General features: G+C 38.1%; 1 protein-coding gene across 40 annotated transcripts in view; it reads left to right on the top strand.

The window, feature by feature from the left end:
- Positions 1-27,534, top strand: part of UTRN (utrophin) — a 478,290-nt gene that overhangs the window by 266,114 nt on the left and 184,642 nt on the right. For 2 of the 40 annotated variants that reach the window (XM_070256247.1, XM_070256246.1), the window contains exon 1: positions 24,960-25,135. The exons of the other annotated variants lie outside the window; for them this stretch is intronic. The gene's annotated coding sequence lies outside the window, so the exon portion shown is untranslated. Of the gene's footprint in view, positions 1-24,959; positions 25,136-27,534 lie in introns of those variants that run through there. 40 annotated transcript variants of the gene reach the window in all.

Here is a 27,534-nt window from a genome sequence, read left to right as displayed (position 1 = left end):
GTACGTGGGATGCCTCCACAGCTTGGCTTGATGAGTGGTGTAGGTCTGCACCTGGGATCTGAACCTGTGAACCTGGGCTGCTGAAGCGGAGCATGCAGAACTTAACTGCTACACCACTTGGCCAGCCCTGGTTTAGTCCATTTTTAAAGGAAAAATATTTGGAAAATATTGGAGATACTCAAATATGGAGAGCATTTGCAAAAGAGAATTCTGGAAAGGAAAATTGCATAATGTTCATAGCTTTGAAATAAGAACATAGTCTTTTGAATGTCCCCTTTAAACAGAACAACTTTCCTTTGGATGGAAGTCATTTTGGTATGAGAGTGACAAAAACAGTTGTAATGTTCTGTTGTGACTTAATTGATGAGGGAACGACACAATATTTCAAGCAAAAATGAAAAGTATTTCATAGACGTCTGTCTATCTAGTATTAAATTAAATTTTAGATTTATAGAACTTTAGAGTGTATAGAAATTGTAGAAATTACTTGCCCAGTCTCTTCATTTTCTACATGAGGAAACAATGCCTTAACATTTAGGTGGAGCTTTGCTTTTGATGGCTTTCGTAGATTATTTTATGCTGCCCAAGGTCACACAGTCATGTGATACTTGGCCACATATTTAAGTTTCCAGATTACCCTAGCATGTTCCATTACATTTTGTGTGCTTATTTTTATAGAATTTATATTTAACTTGCCTAGTACTATTATTTGCTATTTATTTCTCTGTTTCACTTTCTGAAGTGTCAGTTTCTTGAATTTGGGACCATATCTTATTTAAAAGAGTCTTTTGAACAGATCAGGTATTTGTAAATGTTGAATAAACTAAATTTCAATTTTTCTTTAGATTTACCATGTTGTTATAATATGGTAGAAATGCTATATTTGGACTCCTTTGTGTTCTTTTTTTGATAGCTTTATTGACATACAATTCACATATGATGCAATTCATTCTTTTGAGGTGGGCCTTTCACAGTTTTTTAGCATATTCACAGGGCCGTGCAACCATTACCACAATTAAATTTAGAACGTTTTTGTCCCCCCCGGAAGAAACCCCAAATCCATGAGCAGTCCCTCCCTTTATCTTCCCACTCCAGTCTCCCAGCCCTAGGCAACCACTGATCTGTTTTCTGTCTTTTCCTCTTTTAAACATGAGATTGGGAGTAAGAGGTTGAAATCATAAGTATTAGGTAAAAGGGATGGAAAAAATTCTAATTTACTGTGATAAATTGACTACTTTATAGAATTTGATGGCTTTAATTATTGATAATAATTAGGATAGCTTTTGTTAAGTGATTTGTAAACCTTATAGCACTATAGAATATGTAATTCATTTGTCCTATTAATTATTTAGAGTACCGTAAAAGTACAATGGGAAAAACGCTGAATTTAGAATCAGAAGAAGTAGGTTTCATTATCGTACTTGCTGTTTGATCTTTTGTAATGCTCAAGTGATATATCAATCCTCAGTTTCTTCATCTAGACAGTGGGAATAAAATGCATTCCATTTACTTTAAAAAGATAGTATAGGGCCCATAAGTTACTGTTTATGAATTTGCTCCATAGGGCTAGAATGTAACCAAAATTGAAATATTAAATTTTCTGTAATTTCTTGTTCTGTAAACAAACAAACAAAAACAATGACAATATTTGTCCACATATGCTTTACCACAGTTCACTGCTGGAATAATTTTTGAAATAGTGAAAAAAACATACTAACTCTAAAAGCTTCTGTTTGTCTCAACTCAGGCAGCAGGATGTTGAATACCAGTCACCTCACATCTTCCTGCCATGCAGGGTCATTTCACGTTTCTTCTTTCCTAGGGCGCCAAGCCAGCGTCCGTATAAAGGTACATTCTCGGCTACTGAAATCATATTTCCATAGATTCACGTCGGGGCTACATGAAAGGGGCCATGTCTTCAGAACAGGACTAATGGCCCCTGAGGCAGCGATATCTAGTCAAAAGAAATATTCTGAAATTTATTCAGTCCAAAATTAGGGCAGCCATAATTTTTACAATCTAGCCACTGTTTATTTCAGATGCTGGTGGGCGCATGTAAAATTTGGGAAGGCTTGAGGAAGATCTTTCTCGAATTTCGATAATTAAACATTCCGGTAATCCTCAGATGATCTCTGTTTTGAGAGTGGGGTTTTGATAGGTACCAAGTAACCTGAATTAATGGCGGCAATGACTGCGTGCTGTTTTGTGTTGACTCTTGAAGCAGATCCTAGACGCTTCATTACCTCGTGTGTCGCTGTGGAAGATCCCTTCGTGGTGTGGGGGTTAAGAAAAGGAAACATTTGCTCTTTTTGAAGTAATTGCTTCTGATGGAAGCCTACTGACCTATTATGCTTATTTCTAAAAGCTGAGCAGCACATCTTGGTAGGAAGCTAGTGGAAGATTTGAGAAATCGTAATGTAAACCGAAATCTCAGGAAGTCCCACATGGTTGAGGTCAATACTTGATGACAATTAAATAATTCAGTAATTTACTTGTGTCAAACGTCATCCTGACTGTAAAAGCTGGAGTGATTTCTAGAAATGCATCCACAGCACTGAGGGCTGGGGAGAGGGCTGCTGCTGCCCAGGTGTCTTGCACTTTTTAGATGTTTTAGGGTTTCTCCGAATTTCATATGCCTTGAAGAAGGCAGTGAAAACAGAGTTTTCTTATTGGTATTGAAATGATAAAACCTAATAACCAATGGTGACTTGGGGTATTTTCAAGTTTAGCTTCCTCATTTTTTTTTTATTGAGGTAACATTTATTTATAACTGTGTAAATTTCAGGTATGCATCATTATATTTTGCCTTCTGTATTGACTACATCATGTTCCCCACCAACAGTCTAGTTACCATCTGTCACCACACATAGGTGCCCCTTTACTCCTTTTGACCTCCCCGCCTTCCCCCTTGGTAACCACCAATCTGTTCTCTGTATCTGTTTGTTTGTTTGTTTACCTTCTACATGTTAGGGAAATCATACAGTATCTGTGTTTCTCTGTCTGACTTATTTTGCTTAGCGTAATACCCTCAAGGTCTGTCTGTGTTGTGTTCCTTGCAGCATTATTCACAATAGCCAAGGCTTGGAAACACCCTAAGTGCCCATCAACAGATAAATAGATACAGAAGATGTGGTATATATATACAATGGAATACTACTCAGCCGTAAAAAAGATGAAATCTTCCTTCATTTTTTAAAGATGATTTGTCCTAGGACCTATTAATAGTGACAATGGCTGAATTGCTTTGATAAGAATATATTCTATTTTTGGATTTACAGGACTATATATAAAATTGTATTTTATGGGTTTCTGAGTTGGACTATTGATGCCAAATGACTCAAGGGGTTGATCTAAATGATTTACTTGGAGATAGTTCCCCAAAATAAATAAATAAAATATATCTCTTTAGATAAAACACATATGGTAACATCTTAACAGTTGTTAAATGATGTTTATTTTACTATTTCAACGATTAGGTATGCTTGAATATTTTCATGATAAAATGTTTCAAAATTAGCAGCAGCTCAATGTGATAAAGGTTGGAGAGATTACGTAAAGTTCTGCAAACTTAATTGTTGAAAATCTTTAAAAATTTTCACTTGCCTTCTTTGTCTACTCTTCACATTTTATTAACTTAAGACTGTGACAAATGCAAAATAGTTTAAAAGTGTCTTGACTTACCTGATGATAAATATTTACTGTCTGTAGCTTTTCATTCTTTAAACTCATTTAAATTTGAACAGAAGGCATTGTAAAACTCTCATTTTCCCTTTTACAAAAGCAGCACATTCCTGCTACAAGTTTGTGACTTTCCAAAGCGTGACATATGTTGTGTTGATACCCTCATTTATTACAGTTTACTAATGCCTGTAGAGATTAGAAAGACGGTTGTCCGTTATGAACATCCATTCTTCAAAATTCAGTCTAATAGGAAAGTTTGGTTTGCACCCCTATTTAACAAGATTTTCCAAATCCTGTTTGGAACTGACCGCTTTCGTTGAGGCAGGCTGAGAGGGCCTCCATTTTGGGTGTTGACATATGTATTTGTCTTTCACGTTTGTTGAGGTTAGAGGAAGTTTATCAAGATGCGGTTCTTAAACTCCGGGGCTGTGCTTCACTTTATTCAAGAAAGACTCCTAATAGGTTACTATGGAAGCCATTCATATTTGCATCTTTCTGTTTTCCTTTTCCTGTTTCTTCTGAGTTGCTACTTAAAGCTGCTAGTTTATAATTTGACTTAATCACATATGCTGTGGTTCTTTCAGGACGCATTATTATCTTTAAGCTTTCTGTCTTTCATACCTTAATATATATAACCCTGTTCACATTACTAGATACACAAATTTCTCATCTGGTGAAAGAATGACAGAAATTGAAATATTTGAAACATAGAGTTGTTCCTTATTTACTGGGAATTGTGTGGAACACATTTTACACTGTTTTCCAGAATGAATTGGAATGTCATCTTACTGAGACTATAAATAACTGGAAGAATTGTTGGGAGATTTAAAAACGTATTTATTTATTTATAACGTAGTTTGTGCTCTTGATTAATTGCTCTTGATTATCCTCCCTGCTCTTTAAATTAAATCAAAATGAACAAATATTTATTGCAGTCTGGGAGAAACCTCCTTTAAGACTCAGAGCACTGGGAGAGCAGTAGCGTATTTTCTTTAATAAAAGCCAAAAATTGAAGACTAGGAATCTACCCCTCCTTTCCTAAATTTATATGTATACGTATGTATTTAGGACAGGTGTGTATCAGAAATGGGTGGTTGATACGGCTGGAAGAAGCGAGGCAGGGTACTTATTTACATAGTGCTCCGTGATATCATTTTACATTGAAAGAAATCTTTCGGGAGGTTCGATTTGGAATTAAGATGCTTGTGAAGCAGCGAGGCAGTGGGGCTGAGGAGCCCCTCTTTCTGGACGTACCTTTAAAGTGCAGTGGGGATGTCACTTACCTTTGCTGAGCCTTGGTTTTTCATCTCAAAGTTGGTATAAAATTTGCTTTTTAGAAAAATCTGTGAATTATACTGTCAAAGAAACGTAATGACAGTTTTTGAATATGCATATGTTCAAAATTACCTTTAATTTTGTTTGGCAAATTAAAACAGAATTCGTTAGCTTTAAAAACAGCATTTATGTTTTTATTCCTAGATATATTAAAAAGAAAACACTCCTTTTGTAAAATGCGGAAAGGAAGGAAGAAGAAAACAAAGCTTACCAGTTAATTCTGCTACTCGGAAGGAAATGTTATTAACGTCTTTCTCTGTTTCATTTCACTCTTCTTCTCTTTGTGTATGTGTATTGTATAAAACATCTTTATACAAATTGGAGTCATATTTTATATAATGCTTTTTGCCCTTTTGAATATTGATTTTTTCTCCTTTCATAATGGTATTTCGTATTTTTATATTTCTTTATTTTAAAAATCAGGGTTTTTTTTATGGCAGTTACGTATTCCATTGTATTTTGTAAACTGGACAAGTAACTCTTTTCTAATTTTGACCTTATAAAGCAGGAACGGATTCTTTGTGTATAAATCTTTGACTGTAACTGATTGTTATTTTTGGTTAGGATGAGTTCCTATAAGCGACTTTGCTGGATCAAAGGTTATGCACTGCCAAGTGGCTCGCCACAGAGACTGTCCCGAAGAATATTCCTATAGTGGATGAGAATATTGGTCTCACCATACTCTTGTTAGCCTTGAATTTTATAATTTTAAAATTTTGGTCAATGTGATAGTTTTACATTGCACTCACTGACTACTTATAAGAATTTAAAAAAATATTTATTGGCCCTTTGTCTATGACAAAATTTTAATTTCCTTTGAGCTGGTGTACGTCGGTTTGCTGTTTCAACACCTGGTCAACATCTTTGATGCTAGGGAATTCAGGTTACTTAAGAAGTGATTCTATCATTGAAACTATGAAGTAAATTGTTTCCTAAGTATTTGAGAGCAAATTAGCAAGTCTCAGTCCCTATAGTAAAAAATTTTGACATCTTGTGAAAAAAAATTAGGCTTTCCACTGATTTATAAAAAAAGTCAAGTCACAGATATATTCATTAGCTCCCAAAATGAAAGCAGATGTTAACAAGCGTAGTCCCAGCATTACTTAAATAATTAATATTTTCTAGAGAATTCACTTTTATATTTGTAATTAATTCTAAAAGGGTCGAATCCACTTTTAACACAGCAGTAGTATATCAATATTCATATTCTCATAAGATTTAAATAAATAAAATATGTTTGAATTAAATGAGTAGGGGTGTGGTTGAAATATAAGACCTCCCAGAATATGAATTGTGTCTACCTGTACATCCTTATGTTCGCTTCTCTGTTTCCAGATAATTCAAGAGCCTTTGATCTTTGAAGTTGGACACTGTTTCATACTCTATTTTGTCACTTTCAAGCGTTATGAACCCTATCTTCCATGTCTATGTGGCAGAAATAGTAATTCACATCTCTGAGAGTTGTCTGTAACATTATGTGTGGCAAGGATCTACATACCACGTTGCCTAGACATGTAGGAGGTATCCCATAAATATGGTAGTTGTATCTCCTCTAATGGTCTTCAGAAAGACCAAACGGGATTATGAGAGAAAAGAAGAGTGGGATGTGTGAGTAACTTCTAAATTATGAATGATCTTGTCTTAAGAAATCAATGACTTAAGAGTTTAAATAATTAAAAATTGGACATTATTTTAACGCTCTATAAAATTATAGACTGATCTTCAGATATAGTTAACATATAACATTGTGTAAGCTTAGCAACTTTTTTTTCCCTTATATTAGAATTGCCTGGGAAGGTTTTTTTTTTTTTTAAAGATTGGCACCTGAGCTAACAATGGTTCCAATCTTGTTTTTTTTTTTCTGCTTTTTCTTCTCAAATCCCCCCAGTACATAGTTGTATATTTTAGTTGTGGGTCCTCCTAGGTGTGGGATGTGGGATGCTGCCTCAACATGGCCTAATGAGCGGTGCCGTGTCCACGCCCAGGATCCGAACCAGCGTAACCCTGGGCCGCCTAAATGGAGCGCACAAACTTATCCACTCGGCCACAGGGCCGGCCCCAGCAACTTTCAAATATACAATACAATATTGGTGACCACGCTGTACCTTAGATCTCCAGAACTTTTTCCTCTTTTAACAGAAAGCTTATTCCCCTTTGACCAACATCTCCTCATTTATTCCATTCCTCAACTGGCAGCCACCGTTCTACTGTTTCTATGAGTTCAGTGTTTTCAGATTCCACATATAAGTGAGGTCATACGGGTTTTGCAAGTGACATTATTATTCCACTAAGTATAAGCTCTTTCTGTTATGAGAACTTGTCTTTTTCCGTCATGTGTCTCCCCAGTGGAATGGGGGGGCGTTTTGTAATCGTTTCTCAGTTTTGAATATTACAGTTTGGTAGCGTGTTTGAAGGCTTTAAAAGGCAAAAAATGAAATCACTAAAGTCTGCAAATATTTTATCTGAGCCTAGTCTCTTGTAATGTTTGCAGAAGGATCCACTTGTCGCAGTCTATTCTTGGCTCCCCTACAGCTCTGTCGCTATTGAGTAAAATTTTCCCGCCCTGGAAAACTTCTTCTAAGTTCCCAGTGAACACAAGATCTCGCTTTGACCCTGATATCATGTTACCTCTTGGTTCTTAGACCTGCTTCTATTTCCTTTTTACCAACTCAGAGGGCCTACTCAATTCATCATTTATTTCTGACAGCTGTATTCAAAACATCAAAGTACAAAATTTGCAACAAAAATAGATTTTCCATGCATCAAAATTCACTAGCACCTCTGTCAAGGATTTGCTGTACACTGAAAATCACAGCCTTGATATCCAACATTGGCATGTAATAGATATTCAAAAATATTTGATGAAATGAATTGAGATAGAGTATCAGTTTGCTAGGCAGGGCACTGCTAATAGAACTTCCCTGGCAGTTATATTATTAAACTCCAGTTCCAGATCTGTTCCCACTCTTCTTTCATTATGGCTGAATAACTTTCCCCTTATTGTCAGTTTGGCAAGAGATAACCTGTCAATTACTTGTAGAAAATTACTTAGAAATGAATCAATATTCTATTTATTGTGTCACCTCTACTTTAAAAGGCTACAGTCCTATGTTTCTTGCAACTAATCTCAAAATTCTGTCACTTAGTGTGTGCAGCATTTTTACCTTCCATCTTTTATTCCATCTTCCATACTGAATACTAAGTATAAAGTAAAAAACCTTCATTTTCAGGTTTCATTAGCATAAATGCAGGTTAAGTTTCCTATCTAGGATATTTAGAAATTAAGAAGAAGAAATTATTTTGAGGATATCAGACGAAGTTTTCGTCTCATTTTGGATGTCCTTTTTCTTTCTTTGTAAATGTTTGCCTTTGTGAGTTGCTAAAAAGAGTAATTTTCAAGTCGCATACCTGTTTTAGTGGTATTTAAGTTCACACTGCAATGACTTTTCCTTGGAAAGTTAACATGGCATATATTTTGTGATTTTTTTTCATGTCTTGACATTTTAATTTGAGGTATTTGCTTGTTAGAACCTAATGGAAATAAACTCTGATTGTGCCCCATCAACCTGAAATGGGACAATGATCAGAGATCATAGATGACCTTAGTTTTACTCAGTACTATTGAAGAAACAGCATTGAGCATTGGGAAATAAAATAACTGATCTCCTTGTTTTGGTGTGGTGACATCATCCTACACAAAACACAACTTCAAATTGTATGCAGTTTATACATGCACAGATTAATTGCTAAGACAAACCAAAATGAGAGAGACAGAGAGAGAGAGAGAGAGAGCTAAATGGTGGCAAGGGTAGATAATAATTAGCATTTTCAGTAACAACATCTGTTGCTGGCAATATTGGCAGTATTGTAGGAAAAAGCAATTATTAAAATTAGCTAATGCTCAGTTTGAGTGCCATGCAATGTACTGACATTTTCAATATTTTTACTAGGTTTGTATTTTCTCATTCCAATAAATATGTGTTTTTGAGTTTGTTTGAATGACTTATGTTATATTAAAAATATTCTTCAGACCTTCTCTCTACATTGGTCTCGTGCTAAAGCTGTATATCCATGGGTTAAAGTAGCATCAATCCAAATTGTCATAGATATGTATGGTCCAACACCCTTGAATGGATGGATCTCTATGAGTTGGATCCTACTTGATCCTACTTGATTTTGAAACCCTCTGAGTTAGAAATTCCCCCCAACCTGCGACACACATTTTCCTCAAATCTTATCCTCTTATCATTCTTGATTTTTATCTTGGAATTCCTCTTTGAGGTTTAAGCGTCAATACCAACTTAAGAAATCTAGTGGCGCTTCAGTCAATGAGATTAATTTGGCAGTAACCCATTGACTCCCGACCTGGGATTCCTCATCTGTAGACAGGTGTGTTGCCCGCCCAGCCTCAGGTGAGCCTCCCTCAGGAGGAGGAAAGGGAGGGGCTTCTGCTTGCCTGCCTGGTGTCCTTGATCTTGTATAGCCTCTGATGTGCACTTGTTTGCTGGTTTGGGAGTATGTCAAAGTGAAAAAAGATAAATGATCTCTATTCTCGTTAAAGGTGAACCTCATCAGCGAATCAACATTTGGATCATCTACTAAGATACAAAACAAATTTGGAGTCTGCATAATTGCTCATGAGAATAAACACAGAGCCAGAAATTGTGTTTCGGAAAATTTTTTGATGAGCTGAAATATTTTACACTTATATCTCGTTAGCCTTGTGTTTAACAAACCGGCCATCTGCTGGACCCTGTTCTGGGAGATAGTGCGATGGGTGCTGTGAAACTGGTTTCTGGGGTCCACTTCATTTGGAGAATTCTGCAAATTACGTCTTCCCTTGCTGCCACGTGATGCATATTGTATATTCAGGCTATGAGAAGTCCTGCAGTAAAGAAGTGTATTTAATTTTGCTCATCTCAATATTTTCTAAACATTTTTCTTCCTGAGCCAGTTTTTATTATGGAAACCAGTTTAAGAAATACTGTCCCAGTCATTCCAAAGTTTAACTGCTGTACATGTCTGTCGAAGGTTGCAGAAAGGGCCTGTATCCAGGTAAGGGCTGGTTGTCTGACTTGTAACAAGCTTTTAGGCTTTTTGTGATTCTAGTGGCATTTTCATGGCAGGATTGTCTCCTAGACTTAGAGATGGACACTCATGACATCAAAATTCACAAGATACTGCTGTCTAAACCACTATGAATTTATTCATATATATTGGAGAATGTCTTTTCCAAAGCCTTGTGCGCCCATGAACCTGTATAAATGTAATTTAGAAGGTTGGAGATAAACTGAGAATTATTGGTGAGATTTAGATGAGAATAAGGACTGAAAAATATCCTTCCCTGTAGGTGACCTCGTTTGGTTTCACTTGAGACTTTCCCAGTTTTAGCGTGGAAGTTCCTTCGTCCTGAGATGCCCTTTGGTCCCAACAAACCGGGATGGTTGGTCACCCCACTGCCCTGTAACGCAAAGGACGTCTGCCGTGGCTTCTTGTCTTCCCTCCCTTTCATTTTCTCTCCCGTCACAAGTTGTGGTGCTTAATTTTAGGTGTCGACTTGGCCATAGTACCCAGATATTTGGTCAAACATTATTCTAGATGTTTCTGTGAAGGTATTTTTTTCGCATGAGATTTACATTTAAACCAGTAGCCTTTTAGGAAAGCAGATTATCCTCTATAATGTGGGTGGGGCTCGTCCAATCAGTTGAAGGTTTTAATAGGAAAAGACTGATCTTCCTTCCCAGAAGAAGAGGGAATTTTGCCAGCAGACAACCTTCAGAGTTGAACTGCAACTCTTCCCTGGGTCTCCAGCCTGACAGCCTATCCTGAAGGTTTTGGACTTGCCAGCCTCTGTAATCACGCAAGCTAGTTTCATGAAATACATCTCTCTCTTTATCTCTATTATGTACACATACATCTTGTTAGTTTTGTTTTCCTGGAGAACCCTGACTAATGCAAATGTCAAGGACTTGTGACCAGCTTTTGTTCTTCTGCTACGTGTTTTTCTACGTTGGCCACCATTTTTTTCTGAGAGATTTGCCTTCTTAGACACATTATTGACCTCGATTAAACTACTCTCACTCCTGCCAGACCCAAGGGACAGAAATTCACTTTCTTCTTATGAGAGAAATTTAATTAATTTTACTTTGGAGGGTAATTTTCCTGGGAGGTGTCTCTTTTGTCACTACCATGTGCCACTTTTGTAATTCTGAAAGTCCACAGCAGTGGAAGTAACCAGAGTTTGCCAACAGAGAAGCATTTGTGATGTTTAGTGGTTATCTGTCATGCTACTCAGTAATGTCCTCAGAGATTCTAGCTCTGGGAGGGGCCTCGTAAGGTCATAATCTTACAAAGATAGAGGATGGCAAATCCTCAAATTTTGTTTTATTTGCTTAAACAGCGTTCAGGGGGAACGATTCTGCACCTCTCTTTGGTAGCCTCTTCTGCTGTTGAATCATTTTTATTCTCAAACTTTTTTTCTTTGTCAGAATCCAAGCGATCTTGTAAGTAAGCTCATTTTTATTTTATATTTAAAGATCCCTTTTTCTTTTGTAAGTACTAAGCCCAAATATCCAACATATTATAGTTCTGAAGAACGTGAAGCTGAAAAGGGCGATTGCGTTGCGTGCCAAAACCAGAGCTCAGAAAGAAGCAATGGTCTGGAGAATTCTAAACCTCATTCAATCCTAATGAGATTGAATTGAGCAAAGACTTAAGTAAATTTCTGCACTCTTTTAAGAAAGTGAAGTGCAGAATTTTAGGATAGTGGAAACATTAATTTTTGCTCGTTTCAATTGAAGGGGGTCCATAGAACACAGTGTAACACGGAGGTTTTGAGAAGATATTTAGCTTTCTCTCGTTTGGCCTCATTGAGGGAGAATGAAGCTAAGGCTGCCTTTGCGATGGAGCCTTGACCTCATCTCTTCCCTCACCCCATCTAGGGAGGGGAACACTGTTGTATTTCTAAAGGTCCAATTTTAGATTTCCTCGTCCCCTAGGGAATACAGAGAGAGCTATAGAGAGAGACAGACACACACACACACACACACATTTCTGAGAGAGAGAGAGAATTTGAGAAGATTTTGTTACCGGAGTGGCCCTTGAGATGACTCCTGCCAGGACTTCGTGTTTCATAACAACACAGCGGGACAGTTAGGCTGGATTATTTGCAGAGAAACAAGATCAAAATGGCTTTGAAAAGTTAATATTAGTAAACAGCCCTAATCTGTCAGGGTGTCTCTGCTCTGATCTTCACCAGGGCGGCAGGTGCATTTCTTCGTCTGTTGGTTTGTTTACTCGTTCATTCCCAGATTCATTTGCACAGCCTCCTCAGAGACCTGCTCTGGGGGCAGGCGCTACTCAAGGGCTGCAGATACAACAGTGGGCAGATGGGACCACAGGGGCCCTCCTGGTGTTCACCTTCTCGCTGGGGAGTTGGGGCGAGCGCTGCGATGGGGGAGAGAGCTCCGTTTGTGAGTCCTGGGAGCACACATCGTTCCTACTTGCACAGTTCACCACCAGTCAGTTCTGGGTGCCCTCAACTGTGTTTGGAAAAATAACAAAAGCTGCTTTGGGAGCTCTTTTTGCCCTGCATGTGAGCTCGAGCCGCATCAGGTTCCCGTGTATTAAGAATATTGATCTTGGCCAACCTTTTAATAAAGGATTTAGGTTCGCAGAGAATTTTCACCAAACTATCATTGGAACTTTACAAAAAATTCATAAAATGAGAGCTCCTTTAAAGCTGTAAGTGCAGTCTTGAAATAATTGTCCAGAAATGGCATTTTAATAGTCAAAATGGTACTAACAGGACTTCCCTCTGCTTTATATACTGTCCTTTTCCCTGGTGGGCAATAAATATTGAAAGTTCTCTATGGAAAGCACTAAATTTACGTTAAAAAAATAACAGAGTAGCACCACTGTTAATGATATTTTTAATAGGTTTAATGAGCAAATGAGGATAACGTATTTTCCACAGTTAAGTCCATGATTTTTGGTTTTGTACCTAAATGTCGTAAGCTCTTGATAGGATGGTGAGTTTGAGCCTGTGGGTTACTTATGAGCTCTGGGGTCCTTGATAGGGTAGAAGTTCCTCTCTCAGTTTTCTGAGACATTGTGGTAAGATTTAATCATATTTTGTAAAGTAAAAATATGTATGTAGACACATAGACATTACAATGCATATGTATACAGTTGTCCCCTTTGCTCTTTGTTGCACACACCAAACTCATTCCTACCTCAGGACCTTTGTACTACTGTCCCCTTACCCTGAAACAGTTTTCACTGATCTGCTTGTGACAATTCCTCGTTAGTGGTAGCATGGGGCCCTAAAGATACACCTCGTTTTATCCTGTGCTGAATTGAGTTACTCTGAACTAGATAAGCAGCGGGCCGTACAGCACATACTGGTGAAATCGGGAACCATTTAAGAAGTTACTGACTCTGAACTATCACTTACCTAATTCTCACAGTGAACTGTGATTAGCATTGAGGCTTAAGAACTACTTAATAAAGTTGTGGTTTGTGGCTAGAATTTGAAGACAATTTGTTGGATATCTTCAAATTATAAAAATGAGTCACACAGATGAGAGAAAAAATTGTTAGCAAATCATTTTGCATGAAAAGCCACAAGCCATAATGATTTACAGCTGCAAGCGTTGTAATACGAGTCACAATTGGGAATCTGTTATATTTGTTTCTTATTCAGTCATGGATCAGTGGTTGCTTTGGAGTATTTGCATTTTCTCTGATAGATTTTTCTTTGATAGCCTTTGTTTTAAGATTTTAAAAATTGAGGTGAAATTCACATACCATAAATTAACCAAAGTGAACATCTTTGATAGACTTCGAACTTGGATTTTCATCTCTATTGCTACAGTTATTTAACATTCTCTAAAAAGACCCAGAATGTCTTTCCAGTGTTGGAATTCTTTCGTCTCTCTGAGTCATATGCCCACCGGCTCCTTGGACGGGCTCTCTCACATCGATGCCAGTTCTGCTCTTGTAAATTGTGACCCTGCGTTTCTCACGCCAGGTTCTCCTCCAGGCGCAGGTGGGTTTCGGCACAGCCAGCCCGCCATGGCGCTCTACCACCTGGTGAGGAAATCTGTCGGGACCGTGAGAAGGCTGTTTACGGCTTTTATCAACTATTCCTTTGCCTTTGAATCTGTGAACAGAAATCCGTTATTGAATAAAGCATCATGAATTCAGTTCTGACCCGACATTATCGATTTTCAAGCAGAACTGGTGCCATAATGCTGTTCTACTGTTGGTTACGTTAAGGGTCAACAGGAATGATCTCTTGAGAAATCAGAGGGCAGTTTTCCCTGGGATTAGACAGGAATGTGTTCTGTCTTCCACCTCTCGACATGGTTTAAATTCTTAATGATTTAATACCGCTTTTGGATGAATTAGACCCACTACGTCTCTACTCTGGTGAATAGAAAGAGAAGCATTCTCCAGTATGGAGATGACGTGTTTAGTGACAAAACTAAGAATACTTTTAATCACGTACTGTCCCAGCTAGGCAATCCCTGCAATCAGTTAATTGTTCTAAAACCATCGTTGTGATTTCTCTTGGTATCCCCTGTATTTAAACCAGTATAATTTGAAGTCTGAAAAATCAGGCCGCCTCAATTTGGTACCCAGGTTTGTATCTGGCAACTAACTGCTCTTCACAGCGATAAGAAGGTACGTTTCTTAAAGCCAGGTCTGCTGAGGTTAGGGTTATGAAAGCCAAGGCTGTGAATGTTGGGTTGTAATGCTTTGAACATCTGCCAGTCTAACATTGTGGTGGCCATGATGTGTGGATGAGCAGTAGGAATTTGCTCGCCCCTGGATTTGCATTAGAGGGAGCTTGGCCCCTGTCCTTCTACAGGTCATCTCAGGAGAGTTGAGTTGCGCTTCTCTTTAGGAATGTGTCGTTTTTATTCAGCTCCTTATAAATGTCTGTCAGCCCTGCTCTGCATGGCCAGGTTGTTGAAGCATGATCACCGCATTTAGTAAGCTGCCTAGAGTTACTATGCTATCCTTGCAGGGGAGCATAACCTCAAATTTACTGCCACCCACTCAGTACCATTCAGGGCTTGCCTAGAATTTAGGGAGGATTGTCTGAAATATGCAGTCTAACCATTCCTCCTGATAATCAAAATCTCTCCCTAGATTTCACAGACCATTGGGAAATCCCTTAGTTTGACTGTGTCGTGTTGGTTCTCTAAAAGCTTGCTTTGATTAAATTGCACCTTGGTGTTTTAAAAAGAGAATACATCTGAGAGTTGATGCGCTTACATTGTAATTCAGAAGATGGATCTTTTTTGCAAACTAAATGAAAAGGTATAGCGACCACTCAGAGAAGCCATCTGTCACTATTTGAAAGTTATAATTAGAATCATAATTTTTAATGTCATTGTCATATCTTGGAAAAGAAAAGCTTTGGGACTTCATTTGGTGGTTCTCTGCCTTCTCTGTAATGCCACTCTACTTCAAAATTTGGAAATCTGTTTGGCTGAATGTTTTTCTTTCCGTTTTTAAATTACATTCGTTTTTTTCATTGTTGATACTGTTGAATACAATGTCTTTTTACGTGTGATATTCTTAAATAAATATTTCTTCAATTTATATGAATACTCTGCCACAGCCCATCTTCAATTTGAAATTTAATTTTATACTTCTGTGTAATAATTAGGTAAGCATGAAACACAGGAAATTAATAACTGCATTTTAGGTGCAGACTAAAAAACTTTAGGGTTGATTTTCAAAATCCATTGGCTTCAAATAATTTTAGTACTCAATAGTTAATCATGAAATTTAGAAAAACGAACCCCATTTCGATTTTGTCTGTCCAGCTATTCATTTGTTGATGAATATTTATTTTTGTGCCTCCTGTGTCCCTGGCACTATGGAAACCTTTGCTCAGTTCTTTTCCTCTGTCATAATTATTTAGTGTTTGGAGATTAAAATGCTTTATTCTTACATGCTTTGTTAGAGCTATGCATGATACTCTATCATTAAATACAACAATAATCACAGCCAAAAAAAGGATGCACCAAATATGTTCTATTTGTATTCAAAGATTTGATATGACATATTTAGGTATAAAATTTAATGTTTCATCTTCCATCAGAATTTATATTTTTTAAGAAGAACCATTTTTGAGATGAGAATTAAATTGACCATGCACAATTCTTGATGAAATTAAACTCTTTAGTCTTTTAAAATGGAACCATTTGATTTTGACACTTAGCAGATAGCCCATTATATTAGATATAATTGCTTTGTGATCGTAGTAAGTTTGAAATCATAAATGACTCCCTCAAGGTCTTACTAGCATATTACGAATTTGCTATCTGTGTGATTAAACAAGCACAGCAAATTCATATCACATTGGTCAATGTACATGTTTTATTATTCTGCCAATAGACTGGTCAGCTTTAGGTTATTGCTGTTAATTTTTAAATCAATAAGTAGAAGTATGACCACCATTCCATGTTCATTAGTAAAGTACAGCTAGCTGCTTTTGGAGTCGTTAGGATTATTTGGCATTTAAGCAGTGTTTTCTAGTTTAAATGACGCCATTATCTTTTGAGAACTCTGTCTATCAATTTGGTCAGTCTAGAAATGCAACCCGTTATCGGATGGAGTAGAATATCTACTTAGTGAGGCAGGATACAACTTCTCAAACCAGAATATGGGAAAAGTCCAGTTTACACTTAAAGCTGTTTGGGGTCTGCGTGGAAAAAGGTGTTACTGTGCCTCGTGAAACTTCTCAAGAAGTGCACCATGGTGAATCCATTTCTTATTCTACATGATTCATTTCTGGAGAGTTCCTTTAATCGCTGACATAGGAAGTTGCCCTGGAATTTGGTTGAGTTTGCCAAAATGTACCAAAAATGTCAAGGAGCCACCTCTACTGTTTGTAGCACGTAATCTGGAGAAGACAGAGTTAGACGGACTCCACAGGAAAGAAGAGAATTTAAATGGCCTCTTAATATCTCTCCCAATTCTGAGAGTATGATTTTGTGAATTAATGTTTATATTACAATTGAGTTAGAAATAAGGAAGCATTTTGAAGCCATGTGGGTGATTAAACCTAGGCCACCCAGACAGGGTGGTCTGAAAAACAGGTCTTTAAACCTGGAGTAGCTTAGCACATGTGTTAAGTGTGGACTTCCCTGGAGAGAGAGCGCTAAGCCGGATGTCCTGTTTGTCTCTATGGATGTGTGTGTCTGTCTGTCTTTCTCTTTTTTGCTGAGGAGTCTAATATGTTGGATTCCTCTTGTATCATTGGTTTACTTTAGTCGCCTGCTGCTTATATTGAGTCTGGCTTATTTTGGGTGAGCTTGTGAATTTAATGAGATCGTAACACATTGTGATGGCCATGATTGCAGAATGGAAAATGTCACTACTACATGCCAGTTCGTTTAAATCATTTTTAAGCACCCACCTGTGCTGCTAACTCTCCATTTGAATTTTATTGGCTAATATGTTTTTGCTCCGATTTTGATTCCTGTAACTCTTACACGTAGATAAATTAATCTGGGTGTGTGTGCTGTTGCCCTTTTAGCTTTTGTTCCTGTTCTAATAAGGGCACCATCTGCTTAATTGGTAGACATATAGGCCTTTCTTATTTTAAAAATCAATTTGAAAAAGCCTAGTTTCTAAAGGGCAAGAAGAACCATAACTCTTTAAAACGTAGTATTTGGGAGATGTTCAATTTCTGCTATTGATGTGCTGAATTGTAGTAATGAGAAAAAGCATCCAAAACAATACATTTTTTTAAAAATTGCTTTTCCCATCTCTCGTGCATCTCTGTTTCCGTATTTTATAAAAATCTGCCTTCTCTGGTAGAGGCTTGGTGAGCTGGGGACCGGATGCTTTGGGATTTACCTCTCTGTCTCAGAGAGACTCTTCTTTTCATCCTGCCGCCATGTTGGTGCCATTCCCATGAGAATGAGGAGGGAACAGGGGATTAACAGGGAGTGAAATGGAAGCTTTGAGATCTGAAACAGTGAGAGGAAAGGAGGAGGGGATGGAAAGGGTTCTAACTGGAGGCAGGAGGCGTTGGAGTCCGGCTCCCCCTTCTCTTTGTCCAGAGTCTCCTTAAGTTGGGCAGGCATGAGGACATGTGGCCCAATGCAGTATAATTAGGGTGATGTTTCAGTATGTGGGTCAGCACAGGGCTCTAAAGGCATCCTGGAGTCATACTGTGTGACCTTGGGCAAATTAGTTCACCTCTCTGGGCCTCTGTGTCTTCATCTGGAAAATGGGGATAGTGATAGCAGCGCCTACCTCTTAGGGTTGTTGTGAGAATTAACAGTGCTTAAAGAATGCTTATTTAATTGTAATATTCATATTTAATTACAATTATCATTAGGAGTGAGAATAGCAATTTGGGTGAGTTAAAAAACATGAATTATGAACCACTTAGAGAAAGGTAGTTATTTTATGGCTAATGTGAACAGACCATACCGTACATCAAACTTTTCATGGGTCTCCAGAGAAACCATGCACTTGTCTGGCTTTGTGCCTCTTCTTTTCCTGCAATGTCCTCCCTAGAAACTTTTACAGATCCTTCAGGGGTCATCCAAGTGCCATCTTCTCAGTGAATTCTTTCTGAATGCCTCCCGGCAGAATTCATTTACTCCCTCCACTTGTATAAAGTTAATATTTTTAAGATAGCACTTATCTCGTGATAATGAGATTGTCTTCTTACGTTTGTGTTTTCCCTCCTTGCTGACAAAAGCAGAGTCGGACAGTTCTAATAATCAACACGTGTAGTCTGCGTGTGACACAGGTGGGTGTCACTGATGTTCGATTAGGAAAGTTGTAGGATCCTCCTGGTGCTCACAGGGGACATTCTCTTCATGCCCGAGTCAACGTGTGATCCCATTCAGGAGTGTAACAAGAGCTTGCCTTCCCAGGAGGAGCTCCAGGGCCCTGGTGGGCTGGTCTGTGCGGTTGTGCAAGAGAAATGTTTCTTTTGTTTTTTTTCCTCCTCCTTCTCTTTCGCCTACTTCTTTTCTCCTTTTTCATCTCCTTCTCTTCCTCCACTTCTTCCTCTTCATTCTCTCCTCCTCCTCTTTTTATGGGGTATACTTAATTTATTTAAAGCTCCTGTTTATTTTCGCTCCTCCTTTTAGAGATTTACTTAATCTTAGCATAAATAGATTTTCATTATATTCATGAAGTATTTTATCACACTTTCATGAAATTTTAATTAATAACCAGTTGAATATTTTCTCTTTATAAGCTACTTATGCTTGTAATACTTGTAATATTACCCCTCCACATCTATTATTGACTCAGTGTTTTATCTTACAACAGATTGTGTCCTATAATTAAGACAAACACAGTACTATTATGACATCAAATTTAAGAATAATAGCCATATACAAATTTGTGGGATAGGCTGATAAGACATATATGCTGGTTTATTATTCTAAAATGGATTACTAATATATTTTTTGTTCTGATATTTTTACAGGTATATTAGGAATCATCTGAATTGTAATCATCTAATCTGATGGGAAATAGAGCATGAACATTTATAGGCTTTTATTTATAAATAGATCATTTAGATATGTTTCCTCACAAAGGGGAAATTTAGCTCTAGAAAACAGGAAAGGATTGTAGAAACTGCCAGGTGCTTTGGAAAGTGACTTTTGCACTCAGATTGGGCCAATGATTATTGCAGATAATATCTATTTCATTCTGAATCACCTCTATTTAAAAATAAGCTAAAACTAAGTAATATAAGTGTGAAATTAACAGCAGCTCCATAAATACTGGCACTATAAAGACAGTGCTGGTAACGTATGTTGGGAGCACCAAGTATGAGAGGCATTACAAAGAAATACCACGACAGTGCTCCCAATCTTCTTGTCGAAGAATTTGAACTTGATGCTTTCTAGATTTGAGGACGTTATGAAAGGGTTTTGAGCAAGAGAGTACATCACTGTGCTTTAGAAAGATTAATCTGGCCACAGTGGGTAACGTAGCCAGAAGGGCAATAGGTGGAAGAAAGGGGAGAGCCAGATATGATGGCATTATTAGTAGTTTAGGCGGAAGAGTGGAAATGCCAATGAAAATCAGCAAGCCAGAGTCGATTTGGGCAGTTAGAATTAGTAGAAAATAGTCACTGGTATCTGGTTGTGAGGGTGTATGAGAGAGGGAGAAGGAGGAGTTGGCGCTGCTTCCAGGATTTCAGCCTAGAGGACCAGAAGGGGTGGTGGGAGGACCATTACCAGAAAGAGTGGAGTGAGGCTAGGGTTGCTTGGGGCTGGGCAGAGGGAGCAGTGGGAAGAGATGAGGAGTAGCTTTCTGAATTCATTGAGATTTTGTTGTAGACATCAGCTCTCCAGCTATGTGCAGCAGGCAACCGCGAATACCGGACTAAACTAGTATATGACATCAGACCTTTAGGAGAGCATTTGAGTAAATAGCCCTAGGAACTTAGATTAAAAGTCAGAATTTGATGAGGCAGTAAGTATGGATATTTTTTTGGCAGTGAAACTAAACCAAATGCCATGAATAGGTTGAGGGAGTAATGGGGCCGAGAGATTTCTCTTTAGGAAAGTAAGATAGCTGGATGTATTTCCGCTCTGAGGGAACAGAGCCAGGAGAGAGGACAAGATGAAAGAGAAAAGAGAGGAAAATAATGCTTCTGAAATTCTACTTCAGTTATCATAGCATTAGTTAAAACTGAAAGTAAGGCACTCAGATGGCTACCAAGACTGAATTACTGAATTGGTAATAAAAGCCCAGTGAAAGTAGTAGGATTTGTACCCAGTTAGCCTGTCTGCTGGAAGAATTTGTGAGATGCTACTGGAAAGAAACCAATGGATGTAACTGAGCTTGAGCACATAAGCAAACTGGGTTTCAGATACAGAGCAGGCACGGTGCACTTCCACATACCAGGTCAACAAGGAATTGGTACTAGGGGAGTTTCTTACAAAAATTTTTCCTCCACGTTCATCAAATATTTCAGATACCCGTACAGGCTACCTGGCATAGGAAAAGCTACCCAATTATACAATTCTGAGTTGTATTTTTACTGTTTACACTTTCCAAGGAGAGATTTGATAAGATAATTTGTTGGTAAGGTGTTTATTTGTATATTTGATTCCTCAGCTTACCTGTGATGTATCAACTTCATTAGTTTGCTGAAATAAAAATTTAACTTTGCTAAGAAAGCCTTTTATTTAGTTTTGGTTTGTAAATAATACCTGATGTAAATCACTACTATTAATCTAAAAATCGCTTCGACTTTTCAAAGGAGGCGGTTGAAACTCTTGAGGATTCAGGTAAAGAAATTGATATGTTTTTGTTCAGTGAACAGCTACCAAATTTGGGAGGAAATGTAATAACAAAAATGTTTATGAATTGATTTGGACTAAATATTTTCCCTAGTGTCCTTTAATTCTGTCATTTATTAGAATCAACCTTGTGTAGTATGGAACAACACCTAAATGCACCACTCAGCTGTGGTCCTTTTTACTTTCCTTGGATCGACTGAATATAATAGATTTCATCTTCCTCTTATGAGTGCATATGTGGCAAAAATGGTTGGGCAAGATTGAATGATGCTAATTATTTTGAAAATATGAACAAAACTGGAGATTTTATAAAGCGTAGTTCTAAAACTGAAACGGGAAAAAAAATCGATTTCTGGCTGAAAATCTTTCTGTTGACATTGAGCAGAGTCAACAGTTTCCTTTTCAGACAATATTTCTGTAGCTGTATCACAGATATTAAGGTCTAACGGTGGCCAGTGAATAATTCATTTTCACTGCCTCAAGCTTTTAAAAGCAAATGTGGACTTGGAAAGTTATTGGCTAAAATAGATGTTAAGCGATGGGTGTTTGTTTAAAGAATTAATGAGAACTCTGATTTACATTTTTAAACTAGTCCCCCTATTATCTCTCACTTTTTCAACTTGTTTTCCGTGCTATTTCAACCGTTGTGTCACTAAATCTGAACAAGTCAGGTCATCACAGCATCAGTAGTAAACAGGCCACCTGCGGATGTGTCCTCTAAGTCTGGATCTCCCGCTGGGTTAAGGACCAGGTTTTGTAAGTACCCACAATGCTGCCCCACCCAAACGTGTCTTCTTTCCTCACTTTCTGCAGTTCGACTCCACCTCAAGACACAGCCGCGAGGCTGTAGTGTACAAGAAGCTTCGTTTCCATTGGTTCAAAATATTTTCTCTTGGGAAATTGGTGGTTTTGGTAACCGTGGACTTGCACCTGGCAGCAGCTGCCTGGAAGTGAGCGGGTGGTTCCCGTGCTCTGCCGCCCCTCCACATCCCTACCGGCCGCTGTGTTGCCCAACAGTGAGGTTGCCGCCTGTGCAACGTCAGTTTGTGTGGCTGGTTTGCTTTCGCACGGAGCGCTTTGCGCATTTATGGTGCCTGCATTTCAGTTTGCAGCCGCTGGTGTACAGCTTACGTCTGAGGACATCATTGAGGAGTGAGATTTGATCGACACAATGAAACTTGGCCCCGCTTTCAGGGCCTTTTTAGATGGGGATCTTTTACCCCTGCTGTGTGCGTGCGCAGGCGCAGTGGGAGGATGAACGTGGCCGGGCTGGTGCTGGGCTGTGCTTTGCACAAGGGCATCCGTCTAAGTGGTGTCGTTCCCAGGTAGAGACCAAAGATTTGCCCAAGACTAATAGCTGGTATGGTAATTTATCAGTTTACCCTCTCTTTCTTCACATGGTTTTACATAAAATCCGTATTTTGAATAACGTTGGTAACCTTTATCTTTCTGTCTTTTAATTCACAGCTCTATTTGGTTACTCGGACTATAAACATGTATAAACATGACCTTTTTTAAAAAAAAATTGTTGTAAAATACATGTAAAATATACCATTTTAGCCATTTTTGGGTTCGGTGGCATTAAGTACACTTGGAATGTTGTGCAACCGTCACTGCCATCCATCCCCAGAACTTCTGCATCATCTGAAACTGAAACTCTGTCCCCATTCATCAATAACTCCCTATTCGCCCCTCCCCCAGCCCCTGGCACCCGCCATTCTGCTTTGTCTCTCTGGATTTGACTCCTCTGGGGGCCTCGTATAAGTGGAATCATACACTGTCTGTCCTTTCGTGTCTGGCTTATTTCATTCGCATAAAACTTTCAGGCTTCATCCATTTATAGCATGTATCAGAATTTCATTCCCTTTTTTTAACATCCAACACAGAATATATTAATATTTATTTTGCATATGATCACCAAAGGAAATAGGCCTATTTTGAACCATTATAGGTTTGATATATATATAAATTTATCAAATTATGTATATCTAATTTTAGTAACAGGTATGCTATAACATCATTGCTTTGGGCACCATACTGGCTGGATTTTCTTTCCTTTTTAAAAATTGTGTGTAATACACATAACAAAGTTTACCCTCTTAGCCCTTTTTAAGTGTCCGGTTTAGTAATATTAAGTACGTTTTATGTCACCGCCATCACCACCGTCCATCTCCAGGCCTCTTTTCATCTGGTTAAACTGAAACTCTGTACCTATTAAACAATAACTCTCTTTCCCCCTTTTCTCCTGCCCCTGGCAACCAGCATTCTACTTTCTGTCTCTATAGTTTTGAATACTCTAGGTACCTCATATAAGTGGAATCATAGAGAATTTATATTTTTGTGACTAGCTTATTTTACTTGTTATAATATCCTCAAGATTCATTCACATTGTAGCATGTGTTAGAGTTTCCTTCCTTTTCATGAGTGAATAATATTCCATTGTATGTTTATACCACATTTCACTTATCCATATATCTGATCACGGACACTTGGGTTGCTTCCACCTTTTGGCTGATGGTGAATAGTGCTGCTATGAACGTGGGTGTAATGGATCTGTTTGAGTCTCCACTTTCAATTCTTTTAGGTATATATACACATGACTTTTTAATCAGATATTTTATCAATCTCTATAGCTCTTGTCCCAAGGATATTTCTTTTGAAATCTGAGTGCGTATAGTATTCTTTCATCATTGTACTCCTGGGAGAAGGGTGGTAGCCCCTGTCTTTGAAATGTGTACAGAACTGCAGTGCATGAAACTTCCACTGAATCCATTGGTTCCTGTCCCAGAAGAGTTCCACTGAAGCTCTGCTCTTTAGAAGCTCTGTTGGGCTGTTTAAACTATGTTTCTTTAGAACTTCCAACATTGTTAGCTTTTCTTTGACGTTTTCTCTAGTAAACATGCTTTAGGTAAAGTTCCTTTGTTTATCACGTATTGTTTGAACTGGATTTTCTGGCTTACCAACTCATTATCTAAACTGAGTTGTCTAAATAGAAGACGTGGAAACATTCTGTTGATTTTATTTCAGTTGGTGTGTTGAGATGAGGGTTCTTACTCTAGAATGAGTCTAAGTTTTCCCTCTGAGTGCTCTGAGGCCGAGGGTTATAGATTGGATTGTTCAACCCTCGTCTCTCTGGGATATATCAGCCGTCGTTGTAGAGGGTAGCAGCCTGCCTGAGAGGTGAGCGGATCTGTGCTAGGACTGGTTTTACTAATCAAGACACTTAACCTGGTGGACAGTCTGCCTGAATATATCATGAATCTTTGTACTGTCAAAATAAGGCTTTGCAACTGATAAATTTGATTAATGATGACCATGTGTACGGAAAATTCGTTATTACACTTCTAGCTCTCTTTTGGAAATTTTCTTTTATGCTGAGCATGGGCACTAGCAACACTAGCTCCTGTTTTTGAAGATCTTTCCCTTTAACTATGAAATGCAAATCTTCATTACCTACCCTCAGTTCTAATGTGATGTATGAACAAAGTTTGAACATAGTTACTTGTTTATTTGCTCTTACTTATTTTTCTAAAGGTGCTACATGATTTAGGTTTAAAAAAAGTGGAAAGGATGGGTAGTGAAAAATTTATTCCCGTGACACAGCCACTGATGCCAGTTTCTTGTGTGTTCTAGAGACACTGCTTTGTATTGTAAAGTACGGCATACTTACAGCAGCATATAAAACATAAATATATACAATATGAAGAGTCACAATAAAACAAGCACTCAGGAAGAAGTTATTGCTGGTCGTTCGAAGCTGTCTGTGTGCACCTCACAGATTGAAACCCCACGCCCCCTTCTCTCAAGAGGTAACCTCTATTCTGACTTTTACGATAACCATTCTGTGTCTAGTGAGGGAGCAGGAACACTGTCTGATAACTGCCCTGCTACGTACATTATTTAAATAGAGAGGTTCATCTTTGAAGCGCTGATGAATGGTCCGTTGTATGTTCTAACTACATTGCAGATGCTTCCCTGTCATCACAGTGCTTCTTACCTGAACTGAGACTGCTGCTGCTTTAGCCATGACATGGTTTAGATATTTGAAAAGTAATTCCACCTATCAGAGCACTTTAAAATTTAATATATTCATATTATCTTAGGCATATGGCTCCCCTGCTAATGTAGAATGGTAATTTGGAAAATGAAAGGCAATTTTTAAAATTTTGGAGCATTCAGGGATGGCATTCTGATTGGGATTTACTGAACTGATATATTATTGGAAGAATTAACGTTAAAAAAGAGACCTTAGTCTTGTTAATTTTCGTGATGCTTGATATATAACAGCTTACTAATAAATGTTTATTGAATGGTACTGAACTGAACTGTTTATTTGTCATATGCATACTTAAGTTTTTCTACACACCACTAAGACGTTTTCCTCTATTTGGTGGCTTGGAGATATGGCTTGAGTTCAGTGTTTGTCTACCTGACCGTGTGTCCTGTGCCTGAGTTGTCTCCCTTCTGGGTCCCTGACTCAGTTCCTTATCTTTCACGATAAGCATCCTAAGAAGACTTTGCAGGTTTCTTTTGATCTATAATAGAAAAGAAAGAAGAAAATGAGATGCTGTATTTAGGTTTTGCTCCTCTCTTCCCTTGGTGCATGTAGATGGATTAGAGGTAATGTCCGCTCCAGGTGATGGCCTGGCTGAACTGAAGCAGAGGCTGGCAGATCGGCTGCAGCAGAAGGACCCTTCTTAGTCCTTGTCTTTTCTGAACCTGATAGCTAACACATCCTCCTAGGATGAGGATGGAGGGTAAGTTTTGAGATTGCTGTACTAGAGGTAAAGACGAAAGTGTGTGTTCGTGCGTTTACAACTATTCTTAAGATGTCGTGGGACTATCCCTGAGTAACATCCTGTCTGGAATTCACTCATTTCACCTGGCAAACTCCAGCTCTGCTGATCCTTAGATCTCATACCACAGACTCGTATTCCAAATGTTGGAGCAAAGAGAGGAAGCTTGTAAGGAAATTTCATTCTGCAGAACTTGTAAAATATTTGTGACTCGTCACTCTTTAAATTCCGAAAATGACTGAGTAAATCATGGGATCAAATAATTAAGGAAGAAGAGGTTTTGTGGTGGAAAGGAGAAGCAGGCAGAACAGAAACCTTGGCATATGTGTGGGAAAATTGTAGTAAGTTAGCAGGTCATCACAGATGTGAGAGCCGTGCTTGTCCTCACTTCAAGAAAGTGTAGAATATTTTCTTTCATTTCTTCTACTGTGGATCAGTTCTCCAGCTTGCCTTTTCTCCCATTTCTTGTTTGTGAGGGTTTGGGCTCTATCTTTTTTCCTTTTATATATATAAAAAAAGTCTTTGTTTTGTTTTAAATGATATTCCAGTTGGTATTGGAAAGATAGTGGTGTCGTATATTTCACTGTGGCATACTAAAGCTCTGATAAGAAAGAAAGGGAAGAAAAAGAATTTAGAAGGAATAGAAGCTAAATTTTCCATGGTGAAGTAATCCTGAACTTTCCTGAGTAATCCTAGAGGACTGACGTTCAGATGTTAAGGAAGAAGTCTTTCAGACCCCTTGGCTTCTGAGGGAGCTGCCAAGGCCCCAGGTACATCAAAATGTAGGAAGATTTATTAGAACACACATCTCTATAAGCTTTCTGAGTTCCCTGGGGCTTAGACAAAGTCGAAGGGATAAAACTCAATTTCCTCTTAACTCGGTCCTATTTGAAAACAATTTAATAGTCTCAGCTGCTCTAAAGGATATGAAAATGAATCAACTTTTTTTTTTAATTTGGCTTTTTGGTTATTTGTATCACCTGTATTCTGTATGATGATTGTATCCAACAGTGAAACAGATCGTTTCTAAATATACTAAAACTGAAAAGGAAATCAAGAGTTAAGAAATATTTGTGAATGTAGTTAGTTACAGATTCTCAATAACAGACAGACATCTCCCCAGATACGAGCTCTGGGAAGTAACAGAAACTTACAGACAGATGGGGGTATGGTTTTTATCTGAATTACTTTTTCCCTGGGAAATTCCAGAAATATGAAGAGTGAAGTAAACCAAGCATGGCTCCCACGTCCTCAGACCTTTAAATGGTCTTTCTTAACAGCAGAGAGATGAAATTCTGTAAAATATTGTTTTCAGTATTGAATCATGGAAACCAGCTTCTCTGATGGCTGCTGACATTCAGTCTTATGTATGCATTTTCACCCTATGACAATAATGAGAATATACCAAGGAT

Source organism: Equus caballus, chromosome 31 (assembly GCF_041296265.1).
Source record: "Equus caballus isolate H_3958 breed thoroughbred chromosome 31, TB-T2T, whole genome shotgun sequence".
NCBI classification, from domain to species: Eukaryota; Metazoa; Chordata; class Mammalia; order Perissodactyla; family Equidae; genus Equus; species Equus caballus.
The sequence above is the reverse complement of the archived record's forward strand: the minus strand, read 5'-3'. Positions and strand labels throughout refer to the sequence as shown.